The sequence below is a fragment of the Tenebrio molitor genome, unplaced genomic scaffold (genome assembly GCF_963966145.1).
Source record: "Tenebrio molitor unplaced genomic scaffold, icTenMoli1.1 SCAFFOLD_699, whole genome shotgun sequence".
In the NCBI taxonomy this organism is placed as follows: Eukaryota; Metazoa; Arthropoda; class Insecta; order Coleoptera; family Tenebrionidae; genus Tenebrio; species Tenebrio molitor.
In genome coordinates this window covers 8,179-20,254 of record NW_027184209.1, presented here as the reverse complement: position 1 = coordinate 20,254, position 12,076 = coordinate 8,179, and the positions used below count along the sequence as shown (strand labels likewise).

Here is a 12,076-nt window from a genome sequence, read left to right as displayed (position 1 = left end):
GTGATGGCCCTCCAGGAAGCGAGCGAAGCTTACTTGGTCGGTCTGTTCGAGGACACGAATTTGTGCGCCATCCACGCCAAACGTGTAACCATCATGCCAAAGGACATCCAACTTGCCAGACGTATTCGGGGTGAACGCGCTTAAATTTTTCCACATCGTGTTTCGGAAGAACAACAACATCCCGAGAAAAACGAAACACGAATTTTATAACAAAAAAATCGGTTCTTTTCAGAACCTCAAACCTTACAGGCAAAAAAAAAAAAATATATCGCCCTTCAACCGGAAATGAATAAAATAAAAATGTCAATAATCGGTCGGTCCTCTCGATTCGGGTTGGGTTGCGGTCGTTCGTAAAATTTTATTGCATCCTGTCATCACCTACCTGCCAGCTGATGCTATCTATTTTATTTGGTTTCGCCGTAAGGATAGTTTTATTTCTTTTTTTCGTCGTAGATTATCGTGTGGCCCTGAAAAGGGCCATTTGTGCGTGCCCCGTTGCCGGTAGTACGATGATGACGTCGGAACGAGGCACAGCCGAACGAACATGAGTCGAGTATCCATCCACGTTTCTCACTTTTTCCTCTTCGGCGAAGCGGCCTTTTTCACCTTGACAGGAATGGCTTTGGCTGTCTTGGGTTTGGGTGCTTTGGGTTTTTTAGTCGGACCAGCCTTGTTAGATTTCTTCGCTTTGGAAGGCGATCGGGGTTTCGGGGCGGCTCTAGTTTTCTTTTCTGCCGAGGAGGCGGCCGATTTCTTGGCTTTCGCTGCGGCGGCGGAGGCAGCGACGGCGCTCTTCTTTTCGGCAGCAGTCTTCTTCGCTTTGGGGGAGGCTTGTTTTTTGGCTGTCTTCGAGGAAGCCTTGTCGGAAGTCGTCGCGACGGCGGTACGTTTGGGCGGATGATTTTTTCGTCTTGGATGCGGCGGACGAAGCGGGTTTCCTCTTGTCGGAGGCGGAGGCGACTTTGGCACCACCGGAGGTGGACGAGGCGAGCTTGAACGAACCCGACGCGCCCTTACCTTTCGTCTGAACCAGAGATCCCGACGCCACGGCGCCTTTCAGATATTTCTTGATGAAAGGGGCGACCTTTTCGGCGTCGACTTTGTAATTTGCGGCGACGAACTTCTTGATGGCCTGAAGAGACGATCCTCCGCGTTCCTTGAGTCCCTTGATGGCGTTGTTTACCATCTCGGATGTCGGAGGATGGGACGGTTTCGCCCTGGGATTTTTCGCTTTTTTCTCTTTCTTCGCGTGGGATTGAGGGGTGGCAGCGGAACCGGTGGTGACCGATGATGCTGTTTGATTTTCGACGTCGGCCATCTTTCACGTTAAAACGTTAAAAGTTAATAATAATTATTGAAAAAACACTTGCTCACACACGTACACTTCGAGCACCTCGTGAACGAGAATTGAACAAAAAAATTTTCTAAGTCTTTATAAAATAGTCGCCACTGCGGACGGAAGACTGAACGCGCACCGCGTCCGCCGTCGAAGAAATTGCAGGCCTCGGAATCGTTGCCCGCGTGATGGCATCGTCCTCTTTCCTCGATCACCATCGCCACCGTGTGATCAAGCTGGCCGAACTCGGTTTCCGAAGTTTCCCTGGAGATAGCGAAGTTCGTCTCGGAACGTCGGTGGGTTTCGAATCAGGTACACGCCCCTCCAACCACCAGCCCTAAATCCGGGTCGTCACGGTTTCGATTCGGGACCGACGGTTTACGTCGGCGGTGCGGGGTAGACGCGTCGATTCCGGGAATCCATATTTCGTTCGCCGAAATATTGGTCCATCTCTTCCCGGAATACCGCGCCACCTTCTCGATTTTACGACATCTTCGCGTCGCCAAACGCTTCCGAAACGGTCGAAGCACAGAAAGGACCTGGTGTTCGAACCGAGGCAATTCCGACAACAGGATGCCGCGAACCGCCTCTCCGACGTTCAGGTCGATCGTTTTCGGCGGAAGTTGAAACGGGACGAGTCGACGACGGGTCCCGTTGCCGTCCGGACCCTTCGGGACGGCCGAAAGTCCGTCGAGAGGATCATCCGAAAGGAGACGGTCTTCATCGTCCGACCGATGCCGCACCTACGAGTTTTCCGATATTTTCTTCGACGGATCTTCAGGTTTTCTTCCTTTCTTCCGTCTTTCTCTCTTCGTAATTTCGTGTCCGACCTGCGTCGTCCGAAGTCGGGGTGAAGATCGAAGAAAAACGCCAAAAATAACAACTCGTCAGCCACGCACACCGCGTTCGAATGTCTAACGGTCCAACTTGGATTTTCGAAGATCGCCGAATCCGAGGGACGATAAATAATAATAATAATAATAATAATGGTAATAAATAATAATGTTAATAATAATAATAATGATATGATGATTATAACGATAATTATTATAGATAGGTAAATAGAAACACAGGTCTCCTCTCGAAAATCGGAACTTCCTGATATTACTTACATATTTCGGTCGATCCAAATGTGGGAATCTCGTCGTCGTCGGAGCAAGCAGCGCGGTGGGTGGGGTGAAATTCTGGATTTTCCACCGCCGCCGGCGGTCGAAAAATGTGCGACGCGGGAGATCGCCAGTCCGTCTAGTAGTCTCTCTTGTCGTTAGAGCGTGACGTGGTGGTTGTTGTGGGATTTCCCGTTAGTTCGGTCCGACGTCGGTCGTCAGAGGGTAAGTGCATACGGAAACGAAACGCATCGCGTTTTGATGTTCATATTCGTGCATCGGAATGTTAAAAGCAATATATTTTACACCAACGATCACACCTAAACACCACGGCAACGGCCATACCACGTTGAAAAGCACCGGTTCTCGTCCGATCACCGAAGTTAAGCAACGTCGGGCGCGGTCAGTACTTGGATGGGTGACCGCTTGGGAACACCGCGTGCCGTTGCCCCCCAACACTTTTTGTTTTTTTTTGAAATCCATAGCAACCACCGAACCGATTTGTTTTTCGTGCAGGTATTCGGAAACATGCACAGACCCGTATCATGTAGATTCATAGCTTTAAGTACTAGATAATTAAGAAAACAATTTTTTTTGTCGATTAATTGTAAACAATTGCAGAATAAAAACTCGTCAAACGGTAAAGGTTGTCGTTCGATCACCGAAGGTAAGCCACGCGGGCAGCGGTCAGCACTTGGACGGGTGACCGGTTCATTATATTCCTTCCGTGAGTTTAACAAAGATAACATATGCAAATGTCGTAAGTGCGACGAGGAAGACGGCGATCTTTTAATGTAAAAAAAATATATATTAGGTTACGCGTACATGCCACTTTGACTGCTGCTTTATTTTTTTGGTTTTTAAATAATTAGAGATCTGAATTCAACATATCAGTTCTATGTTATAATGGACAGACAATGTTGTATTCTTGGCCCCTAACACGTTAAGACCAACATAAAAACTAGAATAACTTACCATTCGTTAAACGTTAAACAATTTCGAACCACGTTTTTTTGAGCTCGAACAAACTCATAACACAACACTCATTTATTAGTCACTGGACCATTGTAAAACGAGAAGAGAGAAAAACCATGCGAAACTATTTTTAAAACGAAGAGAATAAAGGTTTTAAATGGTAGGGCTGTATGACAGACTTGTCAATTATCGTGGGGGGTACGGCTGAGATTTATGACGAAATCGAGTGGCGCCGGCGGTCGGTCACTTTCACGAAAGAGGTCTAAACACGGGTCGTTTACGATACCCTCTGGTTACTAGAAAAGTTCTAGACAGATGTTTGTCGGCTTTTCGAGGTATTTATTTGTGAGTCCAAAGACTCAATGGAGTAATATCGGACTGAAATTCCAAGATTTTGCTGTGTAATCCAAAAAACTATGTTCCTCGTAACATTTAACGATGTGTTAATTCAACTATTATTTTAATTTTTCGTATACGTATTTATACTAAAAAGTACAGCGCTTCCAACAGTGAATTGTGAATTGAAAATGTTTCAAAGAAAGATCGATAGTTTTGAAAAAAATTACATATTAATAAATTTAGATAGATTTAGAAGTATACATTGCACTTACTTTTCAAAATTATTGTACTTCTGATTTGGTTGAAATAACATAATATGTAGCAGTCATAGTTGCGATTGTAGAAAAAATCTTGTGTACATTGCAGTCGCGGCTGGTGTTGGGTAAAACCTTTATTTTTTAGGGGGTCATTACCCAAATGACCTCATGGACCAGCCGTTCCTGTTAGGTTTTATATATCAAATTGATTCGTCTGTCTTTTTCATCATGCCTTCGAAAAGCGAGCTCCTGTTTCGCCAAAGTAACTGTGACGTCAATTAAATACGATAATAAAATTCGGTTTTTCCCATCTTCTTTTCGTATCCCACCTCCACCCGGCGGCAGTAGTGCAGTGCTTATCAACATAATTACCGGCGTCTCGCCTCCACATTTTGACTTTTTTGTGTTTTATGTGTTCTCTAAGTCCAAAATTTTTAAATTTTTAAAAAGAGATTGCGGTACTATTCCTGTTGCTGAAATTATAATAATATATTTATTAATTTTTGTATTATATGTCTGTGTTATATTGTGTGAATTTGGAACAGCTATATCTAAAAGATATGCTTGCTTTTGTTGTTTATTTAAAATAATAATGTCTGGTCTGTTATGCTGAATGTGAATGTCAGTTAAAACTGTGCGATCAAAATATAATTTGTAATTGTCATTTTCTAAACAACTTTCTGGTTTATAAATGTAATGTGGTTGTGTATCCTTTAATAAATTGAATTTAACTGCTAAATTCATGTGTATAATTTTTGCGAATATATCATGACGTTTTTTATATTCGCTGTGAGCCAAAACGGTGCAAGATCTTGTATTGCAAATATAAAACCCTCAGCTCTTTAAAATATCTCCCATGTAAAGACTTTTGTTTTATATTTGCTATAGTGTCATATCACGAGCTCTATTGAGAAAATAATTTTTTAGTGAAGCAATTTGATTGTGTTGTAGAATTTCTAGATTTGAAAAACCCCTACCACCATTTTCGCGTGGTAAATTAAATCTTTCAACAGCAGATTTGGGGTGATGTTTACAAAATTTTGTAAAGAGAACTCTAGTTTGAATATTTATATTCTTTAAATTAGTTTTGGACCATTTTATAACACCAAAAGAATAGATTTAATTTTATAATTGAATGTTGAATATGATTTGATTGATTAATACCTAAATATTTATAAAATTCTCCTTTATTTAAATTTTTAATGATTTCTCCTTCTTTAGTTATATATTCTAAATTTTCGTAATGACCACGACATATTGATTGATTTTCAGTTATTGTTAAGTTTTATGTCATCCATATAAAGAAGGTGATTTAATTTAATATTAATTTTATAAATTTTAAGAATTTTAATTAACCATGAATGTGGTACTGAATCATAGGCTTTTTTGTAGTCTATGAATTGTTGTTGCATTATTTTCCAAACGTTTGAGACTTAAAATATTCGTCAAATGTTCTTCTTTTTTTAAATCAGAATACCCCTGACAAATCCGAACATTTTGTTTTGCGGTAGATAAAAATAAACATGGGCCAAGACAGAATATTAATATTCGGTGTGGAATTTTCCTGCGTTCTTGTTCATTTCTATCGAAGTGCTCACGAAAAGTTGTGAATATCAACACTTTGTAATTGTCGTAGTGAAAAATAAAAAAGATAGCTATGGGGCACAACTTATTTCGCACTTCATTAGAAAAGTAACAGTATTAAAATAAAAAAAATATTTTTCTAAATTTCGAACGTTAGGTCTATCCTGACCAGCCGCCAATTAGTGGTATTATTTTATTTTTTGCTGTTTTCCACAATAGTTATTTTTATATTAAATATAAACAATATTTTTTCTATCATTGATTCAAAAAATTGAAATTAAAAATTCAAATTTTTGAAGGAACTCTGAAGTTTCAATGCAGTGACCATGTTGCTAGGTAACTAATAAAAAACAGTGCGTGAAATGAAAAACAGAAATAGTCGTATGCGTTTTGTATGGTTTCTATGGTTTCGATCTTACTAACAATGCAATGAAAATGACCCACTTCAGGCACAGATAACTATGCGTGAATTTCAATTTTTTGAATCAATTATATAAAAACAAAATTGATTTGGCGGCCGCTACACAAAAGTGGTGGGAGGCGAGAACCTGTTTCCGCCGGTCTCCGTTTATGACACAGCTGACGGAAATCTTGTTCTTTTTTTTTCGTTTATTGTTAATTTTAAAATTAATAAATTTTCCCTGGATACGTATTCGACTTATCCGGTACGAGTTATTTTTAAATTAACTTAATGGCCCGTTGCTCTTGTTCTTTTTATCGTTTTATCGTTAGCAATAGTACAATACTCACGCATTTTTAATCTAAAATTAACAAAACTTGAATGGATCGGGATTATCACACTTCTGAATTGAAGTTTTCATTCGTTTAAAATATAATTGATAGTAATACGTAATGCGGATTGCCTAAACGTTGCTTCCATCACGTCAACATCACACATTCACGTTCGCCCGTAGAAATGGCGTGATGCACACGAAATCGATCCAAAAAGGCTCATAATATTTGTGTCACGCGAATCTACGTCGAAAACTAGAAAAAAAAAAAATTCAATTCGAATTTCAATAATCGAAACGATGCGTCGTCGATACTAAACGTAGGTAGTAACTAAAGTGTGATCGGGTGCGATAAAAGTGTCCGTCAATAATCATCATCCGACAATCATTTAATAGACGAACGCTAATTTTTGGCACTCACTCGGACGACAGAACCAGTCCAGACGGAAACCGGGGCGCGGGGTGGGTGGGTGGTTGTATGTCCGTGAATCTGTCCGGCGCGCGTCAACATTTCAGTTATCGTCGCGAGAGTTAAAACGAAAGGTGGTTAGTGTGAAAGTGACGTTTTTTCGTGGAGACACGTTACGAAGGTGTGAGTACCTAATATAATATAAAACCAACCGAAAACCCACAATAGTGCCCCGGTTTATTATCGTGAATAGGTGTTTGGTAAATATTTTCTGTATTCCAACTAGCAAGTCTTTTATCAAAAAACTCCGGCAACATGGCTATTGTGGTATTATTGATACCACCTAACTGAAGAATGATTAAAAAGATTATAAAGTTAATAACTAAGTCGACGATTTTATCGGGAAATTGAACGGAGAAACAAAAATAGCTCTTAGCGACAGTTGCCTGAAGTCGCAAATAACGGCGATTGACGAAATCACGTTTTTTTTATTTTAATTCCAATGAACAATACACAGGGTCACAATTATCTGTTATGTATTCTATAATGTTTTGCAAAGTAAATAATGTGAGTTGTCATGCGTAATATTAATTAGCTAAGTAATTTTTGCAAGTATTTTATGTCAGATATGCAATGTATAATAACGTAATGTTGCAAAGTATTTTAATTTTTATGCTAGGTAGAGATAATAAAATAGAAAATGATTTAGGAACATAAAAAATCTCATTAAAACAGGAACAATTGAAATTAAAATAAACATAACATTCTGTACTAAAGTACAGTTTTGTTCACTCCTTTTTTCAAAGTCTTCTGTCCTCTCATTTGCACATACTGCTATTCCAAAACAGTGAAATTGTCTGTTTCAGGGAATCCTTAACGTTCCTTGCTAATGTCAACAACGTTTTCGATGAAACAAAGAGTCGGAAAAATGTCGGCTCATTGTATTCAATAACATACGCGACTACAAAACCATCTGTATCATTTGTAGGAATCGCGGTTTTTTCGATGAGAATTCGTTCTAATTTTTTCTTTCTTAAAAAAGCTAAGTAATTTTAATTTCACTAAAGATGAACATTTAGGCTATATGCTGGGTAATGCAAATCCATCAACCATCAACTAGGTTGTTCAGCAGATGTACGATTGTTTATTTGATTTCTTCTTCCGAAGAGTTGTATTCTGGCAAAATAGAAATTTATTCATAACATAACCTCAATCAACTAAATTATTTCGAATACAATAACCACATAACTACAAGTTGGATAGGCATGGGTGCAAAATACCGATAATGCATGAAACCTAAAGGGCCTACTGTTCATCCAATATATTTACATAGCTTAAATAGCATGTTTATTTTTTATAGAAAAATTTTGCATTTCTCGCTTTCTTAAACTGTATGTAACATTTTTCATATTTTTTCGCTGTCATAATGACATAATAAAAGTTAATTAAAAATCGCTGTTTCACGTCTTTTTCTTTTTTGTTCGAGAGTTTTTGTGGTTCTGAAAAGAACCGTTTATAAATGTGTCGAAAACGAAAAACATCTATTTCGAACTGGTGTACTTGGTGACGGCTTTGGTACCTTCGGAGACGGCGTGCTTGGCCAACTCACCGGGCAACAACAGACGCACGGCAGTTTGAATTTCTCTGCTGGTGATCGTCGAACGTTTGTTGTAGTGTGCCAGACGGGAAGCTTCAGCGGCGATACGTTCGAAGATGTCGTTCACGAAACTGTTCATTATGCTCATAGCCTTACTAGAGATACCGGTGTCGGGATGGACTTGTTTCAACACCTTGTAGATGTAGATGGCATAGCTCTCCTTCCTCCTGCGCTTCTTTTTTTTGTCGCTCTTGGAAATGTTCTTCTGAGCTTTCCCGGCCTTCTTGGCTGCCTTACCACTTGTCTTCGGCGGCATTTTTCAATTCAATTCGATTCAACAAACTCGCGAACTGCTCTGACTCGTGTGCGTGCGTTAACTTTGCACCACCACCTTTCTGATAGGTAGTGTGTTCACCAGAACCCCACCTGAAAACGGGCTCCCACCAATCGTCACGTCCTATTCTCCTATCACGGAGGCTATAAATTCGAAGCACAGCTACCAGCTTTTACAATCGACGAGTCCCGTCCGTCAGTTTTATTACTTCTCGTGGTGTCTAACGAACGAACTTAAAATGTCAGGTCGCGGTAAAGGAGGTAAAGTGAAGGGAAAAGCGAAATCCCGTTCGAGCCGTGCCGGTCTCCAGTTTCCGGTGGGTAGGATACATCGTCTTCTCAGAAAAGGAAATTACGCGGAACGCGTCGGTGCAGGAGCTCCCGTCTATTTGGCCGCCGTCATGGAGTACTTAGCCGCCGAAGTTCTAGAATTGGCAGGAAACGCTGCCCGTGACAACAAGAAGACACGTATTATACCGCGTCATCTGCAGCTGGCCATCAGAAACGACGAGGAATTGAACAAACTCCTGTCCGGAGTTACGATCGCCCAAGGCGGTGTCTTACCCAACATTCAGGCCGTACTTTTACCCAAAAAAACCGAGAAGAAACCTTAAACGAACGATCGATCCATCTCCGTGGCGAAAACTCAAAATATCGGCCCTTCTCAGGGCCACTATAGCTTTTTTTTTTCGTAAAATGACCGATGCATCTTTTCTTTTTGTATTATTATCATTGCGGTCGTCAATTTGGCTGTATGAAGAAAGATTTACGACTGCAATGCCAAAAGGAAAGCAAGGGGTGTTTACGATCTTGGTACATTTATCAGGTAGTCCGTTGTTTCTCGAAAGAACATCATGTTTCTTTTTTTTCCTCTTATTTTTATTTTGTGGTTCTGAAAAGAACCGATTTTGTATTTCGTATTTTATTCTGGTTTTCTCGAACGGTGAAGAGCGCCAGGAAATTAACCTCCGAAACCGTAGAGGGTGCGTCCTTGACGTTTCAAAGCGTAGACGACGTCCATCGCTGTCACGGTTTTACGTTTGGCGTGTTCCGTGTAGGTGACGGCATCTCGGATGACATTTTCCAAGAACACTTTCAGGACTCCGCGAGTTTCTTCGTAGATCAAACCGGAAATACGTTTCACGCCGCCACGACGAGCCAATCTTCTGATAGCGGGTTTCGTGATGCCCTGGATGTTGTCACGCAGGACTTTGCGATGACGCTTCGCTCCTCCTTTTCCCAATCCTTTGCCTCCTTTACCGCGACCGGTCATCTTTTCAGATTATTTCAACTGACACAAAATACCTGCACACCTCGTCCCTAGGAAGTCAACTACCGCAAAATTTCAACTAACGGAGCCTTATATAGATTCAACGGTTCACCATCGACCAATCGACGAAGTCAGCCGTTGACTTTGTTCACGTATAAAAGTACAATTTAATATGGCGGAATTTTTAGTACCCGTTTACCTTTCGACGCGTGCACGTCTAACGATCGTCAGTTTTGTTTTTCATTCGTTTCATTCGAAATGGCCAGGACCAAGCAGACCGCACGCAAGTCCACCGGAGGAAAAGCCCCCAGGAAACAACTGGCTACCAAAGCGGCCAGGAAAAGCGCTCCCGCCACTGGCGGCGTCAAGAAGCCCCACCGTTACAGACCTGGTACCGTGGCTCTGCGTGAGATCCGTCGTTACCAGAAAAGTACCGAGTTGCTCATCCGCAAGCTTCCCTTTCAACGTTTGGTGAGGGAGATCGCTCAGGATTTCAAAACCGATTTGCGCTTCCAAAGCTCCGCCGTGATGGCCCTCCAGGAAGCGAGCGAAGCTTACTTGGTCGGTCTGTTCGAGGACACGAATTTGTGCGCCATCCACGCCAAACGTGTAACCATCATGCCAAAGGACATCCAACTTGCCAGACGTATTCGGGGTGAACGCGCTTAAATTTTTCCACATCGTGTTTCGGAAGAACAACAACATCCCGAGAAAAACGAAACACGAATTTTATAACAAAAAAATCGGTTCTTTTCAGAACCTCAAACCTTACAGGCAAAAAAAAAAAAATATATCGCCCTTCAACCGGAAATGAATAAAATAAAAATGTCAATAATCGGTCGGTCCTCTCGATTCGGGTTGGGTTGCGGTCGTTCGTAAAATTTTATTGCATCCTGTCATCACCTACCTGCCAGCTGATGCTATCTATTTTATTTGGTTTCGCCGTAAGGATAGTTTTATTTCTTTTTTTCGTCGTAGATTATCGTGTGGCCCTGAAAAGGGCCATTTGTGCGTGCCCCGTTGCCGGTAGTACGATGATGACGTCGGAACGAGGCACAGCCGAACGAACATGAGTCGAGTATCCATCCACGTTTCTCACTTTTTCCTCTTCGGCGAAGCGGCCTTTTTCACCTTGACAGGAATGGCTTTGGCTGTCTTGGGTTTGGGTGCTTTGGGTTTTTTAGTCGGACCAGCCTTGTTAGATTTCTTCGCTTTGGAAGGCGATCGGGGTTTCGGGGCGGCTCTAGTTTTCTTTTCTGCCGAGGAGGCGGCCGATTTCTTGGCTTTCGCTGCGGCGGCGGAGGCAGCGACGGCGCTCTTCTTTTCGGCAGCAGTCTTCTTCGCTTTGGGGGAGGCTTGTTTTTTGGCTGTCTTCGAGGAAGCCTTGTCGGAAGTCGTCGCGACGGCGGTACGTTTGGCGGATGATTTTTTCGTCTTGGATGCGGCGGACGAAGCGGGTTTCCTCTTGTCGGAGGCGGAGGCGACTTTGGCACCACCGGAGGTGGACGAGGCGAGCTTGAACGAACCCGACGCGCCCTTACCTTTCGTCTGAACCAGAGATCCCGACGCCACGGCGCCTTTCAGATATTTCTTGATGAAAGGGGCGACCTTTTCGGCGTCGACTTTGTAATTTGCGGCGACGAACTTCTTGATGGCCTGAAGAGACGATCCTCCGCGTTCCTTGAGTCCCTTGATGGCGTTGTTTACCATCTCGGATGTCGGAGGATGGGACGGTTTCGCCCTGGGATTTTTCGCTTTTTTCTCTTTCTTCGCGTGGGATTGAGGGGTGGCAGCGGAACCGGTGGTGACCGATGATGCTGTTTGATTTTCGACGTCGGCCATCTTTCACGTTAAAACGTTAAAAGTTAATAATAATTATTGAAAAAACACTTGCTCACACACGTACACTTCGAGCACCTCGTGAACGAGAATTGAACAAAAAAATTTTCTAAGTCTTTATAAAATAGTCGCCACTGCGGACGGAAGACTGAACGCGCACCGCGTCCGCCGTCGAAGAAATTGCAGGCCTCGGAATCGTTGCCCGCGTGATGGCATCGTCCTCTTTCCTCGATCACCATCGCCACCGTGTGATCAAGCTGGCCGAACTCGGTTTCCGAAGTTTCCCTGGAGATAGCGAAG

The 12,076-nt window shown here is 42.2% G+C and overlaps 1 non-coding gene across 1 annotated transcript; it reads left to right on the top strand.

Annotated features, from left to right (window-relative positions):
- The first annotated feature begins 2,773 nt into the window (after positions 1-2,773).
- On the top strand, positions 2,774-2,893 carry LOC138140980 (5S ribosomal RNA). The gene has a single exon (XR_011162882.1). It is a non-coding gene; the product is annotated as a 5S ribosomal RNA (ribosomal RNA).
- Positions 2,894-12,076: the final 9,183 nt, after the last annotated feature.